The following is a 12634-nucleotide window of genomic DNA, read 5'->3' as shown; positions in this document are numbered from 1 at the left end:
CCACCTTCCCTCAGTGCCCAGTGAGGAATCACGGGATCCTTTAGGTTGGCAACGAATGAAATCCCTGACCCAGGATGGGAAAGCCAAGCAGATTAAAGGAGATGGTCAGGACAAGGAATCCAGCCTTGGAAAACCTGGCTCTGATGGAAAAACAGAGCCTTGTTTGATGTTTGTGGTGAACTGCAGTGCATTCTCATCCCATCCTCTAAGAATCCCAGGATCCCTGAGGCTGGAAAAGCCCTCCCAGCCCATGGAGCCCAAGCTGTGCCCGATGCCCTCCTTGTCCCCAGCCCAGAGCTCTGAGTGCCACCTCCAGGCCCCCCCAAAGCCCTTCCCAGAGGCACATTTCCCTGTCCCTCCTGCTGCCAGGCCCTGCCCAGCCTGGCAGGGGAGCTGAGCCCATTCCCTGTGTGCTGTTCCAGGGGCAGTGCTGATTTAGAGTGTGCAGGTGCATTTGGGATTTTGCACTCGGGCCGAGCTCAGGAACAGGAGCTGAAAAAAAACCCAATTCCCATCCTCAGTGCTGGGCCAGTGTCTGGAATTCTGACAGCAAACAAAGCTCCTCCCTCCCTGCTCCAACACGCAGCAATTGCTTTCCCAGCTCCCTGGGAAGTTCAGGAGGCGCTAATGAAGGTGCCACGGCTCTCGCTGGCAATCAGCTCCTGGGAGGAAATTGCAGGAGCCCGAGAAATTGGCAAAAGCTCCGCTGCATCCTCAATTACAACAATCAGCTCCAAAGCCTGCTCTGCAAACAAATTGTTTGTTATTCTGCTACGGATCTGGGGAGGTTTGATGTGCCGTTGGATGAGTGCTGTTTTCCAAGGAAACGGGGACAGATCATTCCCATCCCTTTAAGCCTCACTGAAACAGAGCTGAGTTCCTGGTTTTAATTGAAATAAATGCAGCAGGCCAGTAAGTTACCAGCTTTAACTTGGTGGCACCTCAGGAATTAAGGGCAGAAAATGATTTCCACAAGCAAACACCAGACCCACAGACTGAAACAGCCCTTCCTTGGCTGTCCCCTTCCACAGGCACCTCAATTTCTCCTCATCCCTGATCCACAGGGCATTCCCACACTCTCCCACACCACAGTCCTGCCCTATTCCCACTCCAAAACACAGGGCAGCTCCACAGCTGGAGCCCTGAGGGGATTTCCCTCCTCCAAAATTGCTCACCCATTTCTCTGGATGCTTCCTCTCCATCTCCATCACCTGCAGGTTAAACTCCTCTCCTAGCACAGAGCTGTCCTGCACATGGATTTACTCTCAGCCCACCCCCAGGCCATAGCTGAGGTCCCTTTCCCTGGATCTGTGCTCCCAGATGTGTCCAGGTAAACACATTCTCCTCATCCTGCCCCTTGTCCCTCTGGGTTCATCAAGGCCCTTCCAGAACTGTCTCCCTGAGCTCGCCTGAGCAGAAGAAGGAACAGAAAATTCCTACTCTAGCTGTTAATGAGTGATTGGCTTTTTATTTGGCTTGTTTAGTACAAATTTTTGGCCCTCGTGGCAGACGGATTTAATAAAAGGAGTGACCCTCCAGATTCAGGGCGTTTTTAGAAAAACACAGTTTTTTAAAAGCTGTTTCAGAGGGAAAATATAAAATCATTCCAAGCATTTAAAATTACATTAATTTCACCCTTGTCCCACAGCTGAGAGGTTGCTGAGGCACAGCTCTGAAGCCTGAACAGGTATTTCTGTTCATCCCCATCAACATGAACACTCCTGGCCAGCATCAAACCAACAGCTCAGACTCACCAGGATGAGCAATTCCTCCTGCACAGAGCTCCTGAGGGTCAGGAATTTGGAATGTGCTGCACCTGCTCCATCAGCTCAGAGGGATTGGGGTGCTCGGAGAAGCCAAGGTATTTCCAGAGAGCTTTTGTAGGACCAGCAGGGATTCACCATCCTGGGTGTTTTACCCTGACACAACTCACCCTCCCCTCTCCTGCAAACATCTCCCTTTCCAGTCCCATTTCCACTGCAGCTGGAGAGCCTCAGATCACAGGGAACGTGCTCCGGGTGCCAGCTGCCAAGGAAAAGCCCACGGGGACTTGCATCCATCCCTCCTGATTTGGCTGAGCCCGAGTTCCTCGCTTTGAAAGCAAATCACCAGGAGATACCCCAGCACACATCATCCCACAGAAAACACAGGGGATTTTCCCAAAGTGCCCAGCTCCCTTTGCTGGTTCAGAGCTGCTTTGTGTATTTTGAGTGTGTGGCCACTGGACACAGATTTTCCTTGATGTTTCTCTGCTCCAGAGGTGGCTTGGGGAGGGAAAAAGAGAAGGAAAAGCATCAGGGAAGTGGTGAGCAGGTTGTATCACCTCGTCTGTCACCTCCCAGTGCCAGGTGGAGGCATCCAGTGTCCTTATCTCTCAGCAGAGTGCTGATACCTGCGAGGCTCCAGGAGATGAGAACATTGTTCTCAGAGAGGAACTTCGGCTTTAAACTTTTCCAGTTGTTTCCAAAACAAGTCTTCCTGTTCTTTGTCAAGCAGGAAATGCAGTCAGTGCTGGATTTATCCACACCTGCACCCTCTGCTGTGTGGGCTGGGTCCATCCCATCCCATCCCATCCCATCCCTGGGCACAGCTGCATCTGCTGGGCTGATGTGCTGTCCCAGGGACACATCCCCATCCAAAGGGGACATTCAGATGGAGGAAGGAGCAAAGGGAAGATGGGAACTCTGGGATAATGCTGCCCTGGGGAAGAGCTGAGTAGGTGCAGCCCCATCCCTCTGAAATCCCTCCACAGTTTTTGAGCCACCCAGGAAAATAAAAATGGAAATGCAGAATCAAGGGATGAATGCCGGTGGATACAGAGCCGGGCCTATCACAGAATCCCAGAATGGAATGGTGGGAAGGGGCCTTAGAGCCCACCCAGTGCCACCCCTGCCATGGGCAGGGCCTCCTTCCATGGATGAGGTTGCTCCAAACCCCATCCAACTTGAACCTCTGGAATTTGGGGCCTTCACCCTTTTCCACCTTTGCAGCTGGAAGAGCCTTGGCCCAGGAGCTGCTGATTTCTTTAAGGCCCTGTGGTGTCTGTGCAGGTGGGTTGGTGCTTCCCACCCTGGATGAAGGGCCAGGAGCACAGGAGGGGCTGGAAAATGGCAACAGTTCCGGCAGCAAACTGCTCAGATAAACACCAACCCTCTGTGCTCTCCGTCTGAAACCCCTCAAGGCTCTTCTTTCCACCAGCATTTGGGGAAGGAATGCCCAGGAGGCTGCTGAGGCACTGCCATTGTTTGAAAAGGTGATGATTTCCAGGGAGAAGGATGGAAGCACTGGCTCCCAAACACACCTGGGACCCTCAAAGCCCCAATAATCACTCAGTAACTGGAGCAACGTGCCTTGGACAGGGAGAACTCAACTGGAAGCTGTGGGATCAGGGGAGCTCTTGGTGGGGCTGGGAGGTTGGCAGTGACCCAGGGAGCTGGGAGCCCTCACTAAGGAGTCCTTTTGTCTTTTGTCGTGCAATTTCTATTTCAGATTTGTAAATCTTCCCAGCTGCTTTCATCTCCTGCTGCAGGTTTTGAGCATTTTGTCTTTTGTAGCACTTCAGAACATCAAATGGACTCGCACTGGAGAGGAAGATGCAGATTTCCAGCACAAACTCCACTTTATGCTCACTTCTCCCTGAATCCCCTGCTTCAAAAAGCAGTGCCTTAGTGCTGCTGTAAATTTCCTTTAAAATCCATAAAAACATAAAACTCCAGGTTCAAGGGAAGAAAGCAAAAGCACTGTGTAGCCCTTCAGAAATAAATCAGACATAAAACCACAACTAAGTGTCTGAAATGGAGTCCAAAGGCTGCCAGTGTTCCTGAAATTGGCTTGAAGTGGTGGGATCTAAAAACCCTGCTGGAGCTCCTGGGATGTCCTGTTTTCTTTCCGGAGTGTAAATCTTTAGGGTTTGTGTTTTCAAGTGTGATGGGTTTGCTTTGGATCCAGAGCCGCCCGTGAAAGGCGGTGGTGCAAGCAGAGGGAGCTCCCAGCACCTCAGGGGTTGGGAAGTGGGGCCTCAGGAAAGGACAAAATCCTGCAGGATCACGGAGAGAGGTGGAGGGAAACCAGAGCAAGGGAAAGGACATTTTCTAGAAGAAGGGTTGATTTATTTCAGATACAGGGAGGAGGTTTTTGCTATGAGGGGGGCAGGCCCTGGCACAGGGTGCCCAGAGCAGCTGGGGCTGCCCCTGGATCCCTGGCAGTGCCCAAGGCCAGGCTGGACATTGGGGCTGGGAGCAGCCTGGCACAGTGGGAGGTGTCCCTGCCATGGCAGGGGGTGGGAATGGGATGGGATTGAAGGTCCCTTCCAACCCAAACCAGTCTGGAATTCTATATGGGATGGAATGGGATGGGATGGAGTGAAAGGGAATGGGATGGAATGGGATGGGATGGAATATATTTCTTCATGCCCAGTGCAAGTCTCACTCCACATTGTTTTTCTGGATAGCCCCAGTGCCCTCCATGCCCTCCACATTCCCTTCTCACCGCCCCCATTGCCCCACCCCGCCCCTCCCTGTTCCCAGCTCCCAGCATTCCCAGATCCCCCATTAATAAACCATTGTCTTTTTCTCATAATTTCCTAATTACAAAATTAATTCGGCTCTTAAAAACCTCGCTCTTCGCCCGGCTTTGTTTTGCTCAGCTCGTTCCAGCAAAACCTCCGCTCCAGGATTCCAGCAGGGTTGGCTTCTCCCAGCCTGCAGCTGAGGGGGAACTGTAATTCCTGAGCCAATAACCATCTCACACTCATACGTGCATAATTTCAAATAAAAATATTGAGCACCCCGTGGCTGCCTACAAAGACATAGATGAACTGTGAGCCTCATTTGTGCTGTGTGGATGCCCGAAAATCCCTTTTTAATTTGCTCTGTCACAGTTAAATATGATTGCTCAGACAGCACAGAGCATCCTTTGCGGCGGTGATACAAAGAAATCATTTGGATGAAAGAAGTGGGGAAACAAATTTCCAGGCAGATCTCAGCACAAACGAAATCCCGCTCCTGGTTCATGGTACATAATCAAGGTTTTATTAGTTCTAAATCAGCTCGTATGAATAGAGGGATAATGCAACCACTGAGTAAAAATAGATTTTTAGGGAATTAACAGCACAAGAACACGGGCTGCTGAAAGGAAAAGTGCCCAAGGAAGGAAATGAAATCTTATGGAGGTAAAAGCTGCGGGCTGTGGCTGCTGTGGTCTGTACCGACAGGAACTGGAGCTCTCCAGGAGCCCTGCCTGGAGCCAAAGGCACAGCTGGGACAAAACACCTGGGAACTCACAGCAGCCATGGCAGGATCATGCACAGGAGGGGATGCTCCACCCTCACCCTTCCAGGGAGCTGCAAAAACAGGGGAGGGTTTTAAAGCACAAGAGGGCAGGGATGGATGGGAGATTGGGAATTGGGAATTCCTGGCTGGGCTGGAATTGCCAGAGCAGCTGGGGCTGCCCCTGGATCCCTGGCAGTGCCCAAGGCCAGGCTGGACATTGGGGCTGGGAGCAGCCTGGGACAGTGGGAGGTGTCCCTGCCATGGCAGTGCTGGGATGGGATTTAGGGTCCCTTCCACCCAAACCATTCCAGGATTCTCTGGTTCTTTCTCTGTCCCTATTTCCATCCAGCTGTGACCATGTAACTTCACAATCATCAAATGTCACTGAAATTCAGACTGAGAGCAACCAAATTCTCTCTTCTCAGAATCCTTCCACACCACAGCCCCTTTTCCTACATTTATTTCCCCAGTGGCACTTTACCAGATGCCACCAAGGCTGCTGAGCACCTGACACAGGAACAAATCCATGTCCGTGCAAAAGTGGGGCTTGCCATCAGCATTTTCTTCCGAACCTCAGAAGAATCTTTAGATTTTAATTTCCTTGTAACAAAGTACATTTTTCCCAAGCTTTTGGATTCCAGATGCAGTTTGGTTGTGCAGGAGGTCGGTGGAGAAACACCCAGCCATTGCTCAGATGTGGCACCTGGGGACGTGGGTGAGTGCTGGCCTTGGCAGTGCTGGGGAATGGTTGGATTTGATCTCAGAGAGCTTTTCCAGCCTAAACAATTCCACGATTCTCTAACCCCCAGCAGCATCAGGTTAGAGTTAGATTTCTCTGTATATACAGATACGTGTATAATATAGATAAAAATTATATATATATATTATATATATATAAATACCTAACAAATATAAAAGTATTTTTATATATAAATATAATTTTAGAAAAATAAATAAATATATAAATAATAATCATAAAATATATAAATACATAAAAATATCCACCAATCACTCTGAAATGTTGTTCAGGACAACAATAATATCAATTTTTCTCGTCTCCTCATGAAAAAACTCCAAGGTAAAAGTTCTCTAAATTGCAATAATTCCCTGCCAAGAAAGTGGAATTGAACGTTGGAGGCAGCCCCTTGGGCTCTCACCCAGGAGAAATCCCCACCTGCCTGGATTGGACAGGGATGGTTAAGGCTGTTTGGATGGTTGGGTTTGGGATTTTTGCTGAACATATTTTGTAAAATCATCTGGAAAGGCTGTCAGGTTTGCACACGGAGCATCTTCGGGATGATTAATAAAGATCAGCCCCCGCTCTGTTCTGTGGAGCAGAAGAGGATCCCGGTATTGGTACTGATCGAGCAGAACAGCCCAGCATCTGTTTGCCTCTCTAGGCCCTTTCCCCAGGGATTTGGGCTCCCAGGCTTGATCTGTTCCAACCCAACCACTGCTCAAAGACAAAATCCCGCTGCATTTTTACAGGGAAATCCCAGTTTTGCATCCCAGAGACGTTTTAGTGATGGCCTGGGCAGTGCTGAGTTGGTCTGGAGCTCCAGAAAGGAGGAAAATGGAGCAAAGGCCTGGAAGTGGCCTGGAAAGGCCAGCCCGGAAAAGAAACCCTCTGGGAATGGGATGGGACAGGGCAGAGGGAGAACAACTCCTCCTTCCCCAGGTTAGAGGTGATCCTGTGGAATTATCAGGCACTGAGCTGAAAATAAAGCTTAGGGGGGAGTTAATTAAGGTACATAATTAGGCTGTGGAATTCACTCCTCCACAGAGTATTGGAGAAACCAAATCATGAGGAGTTTCCAAAGGTGTGGACAAATGCAGGGAAAACAGATCTGTTGGTGGATATTAGATGATGCCATTGCCTTTGGATTCTGAGCAGCTGGGATGAAATGCTGGAGGAAAAACCTCCAGATTTTTTTGTCCTCTTCAAGTTTTCCTGCATTTTTTTCCTGCTCTCTGTGTGAGAACACAGCTTTTGCAGCATCCCTGCTGGAAATATCCCTCAAGGGTTGTGTTCTCCCAGGGAGCTGTTGCTGTGATAACTCTCCACTATCCCAGGGTGGATCATTCCAGCCAGGAACACAGGGGTGGGATCAGGCTTTGAGCAGCACAGGAGCTGCAGGATCCCACAAAAATCAGAGCCATGGCTTGGTGTTCCTGTGGAAAACGCTGGTGTTGCTCACACAGACTCATCCCTCTGTCTCCCCTGTAAACGAAGCTTGTCCATTTATAAAATGAAAATGAATTATTTTCTTTAATTGATGACTTGGTCCTGCACCTTTGCTTTCCAGTACAGAGTGAATTTTATTCTTTCCAACATTAGGCTTGGCAGATTTTTGAGGGGAAAATTCCAAGTGCAAAAGAAAAGTCAGGTTCAATTAATTATTCCAGCACGTAAACACAGGATCACTGAGGTTGGAAAAGGTTCCCAAGGCCACAGAGTCCCAGCCATGCCTGGCCCCACCTTGTCCCCAGCCCAGAGCTCTGAGTGTCACATCCAGGAATTCCTGGGACACCTCCAGGGATGGGCACTCCAAACCTCCCTGGGCAGCCCCTACCAAGGCTGATGAGTCTCCCAAAATTAGGGAAGCTTCTTTTTTTTTCAGGCATGCTGATATTTTCAATTAATAAATGGAATTATGTGGGACCAAAGGCAAGTTGCAATGAGTTCTTAGGGATCCACGTCAGCTGGTGATGGACAATTCACTTCCTCCCCCTGAAGGAATGCAGTGCCTGGATTTTTAGGAGCAGATGGAGCCCAAATAACATTAAGAACAGGGAATTTTCCTAACCCAAAATGATTGTTCAGTACAAAAGGAAATCCTTTGACAAGCCAGGCCCCGGCTCAAACAAGTGGAAATCAGGTGGAGACGCAGAACTTTGATTTCCAACTCCATGTTAGAATGTGCTAATTGTGCCCTCTGGGAGCTGAGCCCTTTGAAAGCAGCATTTCTTCATCCATACATGAAATCATTCCTGGCTGTTTCAAGCACAGCCTTCATGTCTAAAGTAAACATATGTTGATCAGTTATTTCTAGAATAATGCACCATCTGCTATTTGACAACATGTTCTTCTGAGTGTGGTGATTAGTGAGGGGTGAAAGGGAAGAAACACTTTCTGTGACATTTTCCTCACTCACAGACATCTCGGGAAAGTTGAGATCTGGAAATACAAATCTTCCAAAAGGATCAAGGGGTTGTTTACCCATGGCACTGAGGAAAGAACGCCCTAACAGTGATTTTAACCTTCTCTTGCAGACACAGCCAGGAGGACACAGCAGAGCCCCCCCAGCACCCTCCTGCCCCAAAATCTGAGCAGCTTTATCTGTTCCAGACAATTCATGTTGGAAAATTCAGTTTGCATTTTTTTCCAGATAATTGTATTAAAATATCACTGCAGTGAACATCAGCTGGGAGATGAAAATTCATTTTCTTGCACCTCCTCAAGCCCTGCCCTGGGACCCCACCTGGGCTTGGACACACCACAAGGAAAGTCCTCTTCACCCTCCAGGTGTATGGGACGTGTTCCTAAAACAAAATCCTTCTGGAGGGGGTTTTAGCCTGACATGATTTCATCCATCAGTGTTACCCAGAGCAGCTGTGGATCCCTGGCAGTGCCCAAGGCCAGGCTGGACACTGGGGCTTGGAGCAGCCTGGGACAGTGGGAGGTGTCCCTGCCATGGCAGGGGTGGGGCTGACTGGGATTTTAGTCCCATTCCATGATTCCACGGTTTTGTGCAAAGCCCACAGTGACTGGAAAAACTCTCCCTGCTGAGAACTCAGGGAGCTCCCCAGACCACCTCTCCAACTCTCTGGCAGTTGTGTGATGGAAAAGGCTGCTCCAGGAGGAGCACAAGATCTGTCACGGCTTTTTTCTGTGCAAGTCAAGCTGTTTGAACATTATTTCAGATTAATCTGATGCCTGATTTGGGCAAAATCGAATCATTCTGTGAAAGGAAAGAAAGATTAAATTATAACTGCAAGAAATGTTCCAACAAAATTCCATTCAAACTGGAAAGAATCAGTGATTTAATTTCACAAGCACAGGAGCCTGGGATCACCAGCACCTGTCTGAAAAGCAAAGGGTGGTTTTGAAAGCGTTAGGTAAATAATCACTTCAGTTTTCACTGGAATAAGTCACAGACAACTCTTCCCCAGCAAGAAATGCCTGAGCTTTCAGAGCAGAGCGAGAAAAATGGCGATAAAACACCCTAAATCTCAAAGACACGGCCCAGCATGTTGGAAGATCATGAAAAGCGGGGTGAAAACTTCCACCAGATGTGCCGGGGAACACTCTCCTCATTTTTCAGCTACAAACCAGCCCGAGCAGCACCTCAAACCCCCTTTCCTCCCATCATCCTCGGGCGGATCAGCAACAAAGCAGGAAGGGCCATGAACCCTGAGCACAGCACAGAGAGCCTGGGGTAAAAGTGCTTCTGTGTGTCCAGCTCGGGGCTTGCAGCACAGGGAAGATGAATTAAAAGTGCCAGGAGTATGTCCCAGCTGTACTAGTTTGAAAACAAACCAGTGGGAGGCACCAAGTCAGAATAACAATTTAATGGGGAAGTTAAAGTAAAGGAAAAAACTAAAAGAAAACACTGGTTCAAACTGACAGAGTCAAGGTACAACCTGAGTCCCTGTTAGGCAGGGTGGTGGCAGCAGTCTGGTAGAATGGTGGCTGCAGTCCTCTGAAGCGGTGATCCTGTAGAAAAAGGGTCTGCTCTTCCTCAGAAGGTCCAGTGGTGGCTGTGTAGCTCCTGTCCTCTGGAAATCCAGTGGGAAGGGTTCTCTGTGGTGTTCAGAGTCCCAGATTATATCCACGATGGGATGCTTGGTTCCTCCCTCTGGGTGGAGCATCTCACAATGGGGTAATGAGCCATGAGGCCGAGTGTTGATGGGCTCATTAAGAGAAGATGGTCCGGAGGGAGTTATCTGGGAGTCATGGGCAGGGCATGGATGGGCCATTAACAGAAGACGGTCCGGAGGGAGGGGGCAAGGAAACCCTGCCCCACCTGGTTCCAACAGCTCATGGGGATGGTAATAGAACACACTGCAACCCAGGACAGCATCCCTGCTGCTCTCCCGAGGATGGAGTGTGCCCATTCCCGGCCAGAGCTGTGGGAACCCAGGACAGATCCAATCTTTCTGGCACGCTCTCCGTGGAAGTGGGGCTGGCTCCAAGACTGCAAATCCCCAAGGAGCCGCAGAAGCTCTTTGTGCCACGCAGGGGCTGGGGTAGAGCTGGGGGAGCTGGAAAGGGCAGCACAGGGACAGACCAGGAGTGGGTGCTGAGCCCCAGCCTGTGCTCCCATCAGGAGATTGGGATTGCTCCCAGTGCCAGCGGGGCAGAGGGTTTGGGGGCTGGTTTGGGGGCTGGTTTTACCACCCTCCCAACAGGGATTTGCCACCCTTTCCAGCTGGGATTTGCCACCCTTTCCAACAGGGATTTACCACCCTCCCAACAGGGATTTACCACCCTTTCTAACAGGGATTTGCCACCCTCACAGCAGGGATTTGCCACCCTTTCCAACAGGGATTTGCCACCCTTTCCAGCTGGGATTTACCACCCTCCCAGGTGGGATTTGCCTCCCCACTCCCAAGGAACTCGCTGGGAGTTTTCCTGTGAATGAAAGCAGAGCGTGCAGGGATGGGGAAAACCAGCAAAGCAGAAGAAAAGGTATTTTCTGGTATTGTTTTCCCAGCTGGTTACACACAGACTCATGGAGAGCTGATCCAGGAGGGTTCAGCCAAGAGGCCGAAGGTCAAAGGAGCACTTCCACGAGTCAGAATAAGGGAATAAGGGCCCTTTCCCTCTTGGATGGCTGGGAGGGTTTCCTGTGTTCACTCAGTGCTGAGGGCTCTCCTCAGTCCCACAGCTGCCCTCTACACTGAAATGGGAAATACTGGATATGGATTCCCAGAGGATAAGGTGCACGTAGGCCCCAGTTTGTGCAGGTAAAATCAGGATGTGCTGGATGCACATTTTACATAGACTGGGATGGAAAAATGGAAAGCTACCCCAAATGTACATATTTTATATATATATATATATATTAGTGTCTTTAATTTATTTTATATGTGCATTTTATATTTAATATTTAATAGAATATTTCAGTTGGAAGGGACCTACAGGTCCCTGGCCAGGTTGGACAGAGCTTGGAGCAGCCTGGGACAGTGGGAGGTGTCCCTGCCCATGGCAGGGGTGGCACTGGGTGGGATTTAAGGTCCCTTCCCATCCCAAGCCATTCCAGGATTCTGGGATTCTACATTGATCTCCTGCTCCAAACTCTCTGAGCCCCTCAGGGCTGCCCGAAGTTCTTAAGGTCTCACAGGGGATTTTTCAGATGTCCTGTGCAGGGCAGGAGTTGGACTGGACAATCCTTGTGGGTCCCTTCCAGCTCAGGATATTCCAGGATTCTGTGATTATCCCAATGTCCCTTCAACAGTGCCAGGCTTGGGACACCACCCCCCTCTCCAGGGGCTGTTCCACCCTCTCCCAGCCTGAAATCTGAGCTGGAGGGAGAAAATCCCCACTTAGCAGAGTGTGGCAGCTGCAATTCCTGGGCCTCTTCACCATAAATGTGCCAAGGACATCAGCAGTGACTCAGAGGTACCCAAACCCTGAGTCAGTCCTGGGAGTCTGCAGGGAGCCAGGAGATTCATGGAATCATTTCCATTGGAATGGGCCATAAATCACCCAGGAGAAGAACAGAACTTGAGGAGTGTGTCCTGGCAGAATCAGGAGAGAAGTGTACCAAGGCTTTATGTATTCGAGAGTGGGCAGAGCATCCATTCACTGTAGTCCCAAAAGATTCCCAGGAGTTACTGAGACGACTCCTGCGAGTTGCTGACATGACTGTGTAAAGTGCTAGTAGCTCCTTAGTAATCATTTTCCTCGGTTTATTTGTTTCCTCCACACATAAATGTTCTGATTGAACACCTAATGACCACGAAATACCTGAGCAGCACTTCTCCCCTAATAATGACACGTCCTGTGTTCCTTATGGCTGCCAGCCTGGAGCCCAAAAAGGCTGGGATAATCCCATTATCTATTGCAGCCATTTAGTTGCAGAAATGGAGCATGAAATAAACACTTTAGATCATTAGCCCTGCTACAGCAGCACAGTGGGAGCTGTAATCGCCCCTAACCCGCCTTAGTCTGGGACACACCTCATTACAGACTCTGGGGCAGCTGGGATTCATCCTGGGAATGCAGCAGGTGCCCCTGGAAAAGGCTTTGGGAGCAAAGAGGCTGAATTTTACTCGGTGTGCACTGCCGTGTTTCCCCTGTGCTGCCCTTCCCCAGGGAACAGGGACAGGAGGAGAGGGAACGGCCTCAGGCTGGGCCA

The sequence above is a fragment of the Corvus kubaryi genome, unplaced genomic scaffold (assembly GCF_017639235.1).
Source record: "Corvus kubaryi isolate FWS band 111438036 unplaced genomic scaffold, C.kubaryi_AGA036_p1.0 66, whole genome shotgun sequence".
NCBI classification, from domain to species: Eukaryota; Metazoa; Chordata; class Aves; order Passeriformes; family Corvidae; genus Corvus; species Corvus kubaryi.
Note: the sequence above shows the minus strand (reverse complement) of the source record.